At 48.4% G+C, this 2,683-nt stretch overlaps 1 non-coding gene across 1 annotated transcript; it reads right to left on the reverse strand.

Moving 5' to 3' along the window:
- Window positions 1–2,092: 2,092 nt before the first annotated feature.
- Window positions 2,093–2,289, reverse strand: LOC121376626. The gene has a single exon (XR_005958513.1). It is a non-coding gene; the product is annotated as a U2 spliceosomal RNA (small nuclear RNA).
- Between the last annotated feature and the right edge of the window lie 394 nt (window positions 2,290–2,683).

A 2,683-nucleotide genomic window follows, 5' to 3' on the forward strand; every position in this document is an offset into this window, starting at 1 on the left:
CGAAAATGGAAATAAATTTAAATTAAACTAGCAAAAAACAAAAGCAAACGCAGATGAGTTTTACAAGCTCGACAAAACGGACAAAAAAGGCCGAGAAGCGATGCCTTTTGCCGGTTCGACCCTTTTTTACTATATCCCAAAGGTCTTCCTCGAGTGACAGGTTTCCTCTCGGCGTGCGATCGTTGGGCAAATTTTACTCTTGGCCTCCAGGTCGCCGCGCACAGCGCATTTCGCCGTGCGACGGCAAACGGTCGTTTCATTCGTCGCTCTACCTCTACCTGTGCGCGTCCCTACCACGGTGGCACTACTCTTTTCAGATGAACCCATTGCTTGGCTTGGCTTTGCTTTGCTTTGCTTTACCTTCTTCAACGTGGCTGCGACGTCATGTCTTCGAAACATCGCGTTTTAGCATTCCATTCCAATATTTATTTACATGCTCATATACCACGAAGGTTTCAAGCATGTCTGTCCTGGGCATAATCTCTGGCCTTTGCCAGTGACTAAGTCCAGGACAGAAAAGGGTGGGGGATAAGTTTGAGGTGGGCAGATTTTGGAATAAGAATTTAGTTGTGTCCAGCGACTGCGCGGACCGACTAGTAGACACCGAAAATGGGCCGTGTTCTGACTGGCTGAATTTCGATTCCTTCGGGTCTAACTAGAAAAAGCTAAAGTATACTGAGACTAACTGCACCTAACATCATGTCCGGACTAAGAATTTAAACCCAAAAATAAGTTTGACTGCTCGGCCAAAAAGGTTTTAAGGTGATTTGAGCAATTGAACGGGCGCCAAAGTAAATTGCGTTGGACTATTTATAAAAAAATAAACATAGAGATTTTGAAACTCGATCGAAAACGTTTAAAGTCCAACTAAGCCCAAAAAGGAGGATACCTGTCCTAGTTAAGGTTGGTTTCTCGGGGATCCTGGAGTTGTTCGGAGAGACGGCAGCAGGTCTTTTCGCTGGCGTAGAGCCTGTACAACCGTGGAGTAACCGGGGCCGCAGACTGCACTGAGCATCTTGTGAAGAGACCTGTTGTCAATCTTCCAAAACAAGACGCACTGTCTGTAGATCTGCTCCCTCCGATGGGTCACGACCACTCCCGGCGTACTTCCAAAGGTCTTGTGATGGATTTCGTAGCAGCTGCCGTCCTCCATTGGCTTCCAGTCTATGTTAGCGTATCCTCCCCGCAGTTTTGTTGGTTGAGTGGTGTCCCCTTGCAAGTATGGGTGGAGCTGATGTCGAAGTCCACCCAGGGCCAGGCTCCATTCGTCCTCGTCCTCGTCCTCGTCCTCGTCTTGTAGGGGGACGGCTTCCGGCGGCGGCTTGGTCTTGGCTGGTTGGGTGGCCGGTGAAGTCGCCTTCCTTTTCACCGCCGGAGCAACAAGTCCATGTGGCGACTCGACGGGAGCGGTCGTTGTTGACCGCTGCACCGGAGTCGTTGTCTTGGGGGTGGAGGTCGAAGTCGGTGGTGGCACACTCGTTCTCTGGAACATCTTAATAGTGGTGTACGGCCGTTCCGGGGTTGCAGGGTCCGCATGCGGTTGCATCCTCTCCGGAGGACTCGGTGGGGGCGGGGTGACAGAAGGGAGCGCCACTGGCGGTTGAGCCGCCAGCTTTGTCCCCCCCCCCTGGGCCGTCCCTAGCACTGGTTTCTTCCTTCTTCTTCCTTTTCCGGTCCTTCAGGTCGCCGCGCGCAGCGCATTTCGCCGTGCGACGGCAAACGGTCGTTTCATTCGTCGCTCTACCTCTACCTGTGCGCGTCCCTACCAAGGTGGCACTACTCTTTTCAGATGAACCCATTGCTTGGCTTTGCTTTACCTTCTTCAACGTGGCTGCGACGTCATGTCTTCGAAACATCGCGTTTTAGCAACGAATCCGTCAATGAATGAAATTTTGGAGGCCATGTTTTTTTTTTTTTTTTCATTTGGTTTTTGGGGTTGTTTTTTTTTTTTTTAATGTGCGGGTCTGGCCAAGCTAGGCTCGGGGGAAGGGAAGGGGGGGGGGGGGTGTGTGTGTGTAGGGTGTGTAACAGCACATATACCGCGCTCTCAACGCAAAGGCTGGATATTTCAACTGTTTTTGGTTTTTTAAAATAGTGGTGGGCCATTCCCGGAAGTACTGCAATACCGGGTCAACCCGTGGTGAGGGCGGAGCAAGCCCCGGGCACCTCACCCCCTTTCAAAAATCAGTTTAATATCGATGTCCCCCAATGGAGGACGTATCAGATATTAAGCTGATAAGAACAGATACTTTTTTTTTTTATTTCGAGGAAATCCCCCCAAAAAGGGGCTCCCCATTTATTCCTGCACGTAACAAACAACAACACAGGAATCGATAAATGGATGAAAATGAACATGAATGATGAATGATAAATGATACATACAACGAAAATGAAAATGAAAAGAAAAGAAACAAAACCAAAAACTGCACACACCGCCCTAACTATATACAGTAATGATCACACGCACACATCACACAAACACTCACCAAGACAGAAACCACCCTCCCCTCCTAGCAATACCAAAATTGAAATAACAAAGAAAAGTCGTATCAACACGACCCTACATACCACCAGATACAAATGAAACTAGTGAATGTAATCTCTACTACCAAATACCAGTGAAGATTACCAAATTGGAGACCCGAATAACAATATGATGACTAGAAAATTCAAAAATGAAATT

Source organism: Gigantopelta aegis, chromosome 6 (genome assembly GCF_016097555.1).
Source record: "Gigantopelta aegis isolate Gae_Host chromosome 6, Gae_host_genome, whole genome shotgun sequence".
NCBI lineage: Eukaryota > Metazoa > Mollusca > Gastropoda > Neomphalida > Peltospiridae > Gigantopelta > Gigantopelta aegis.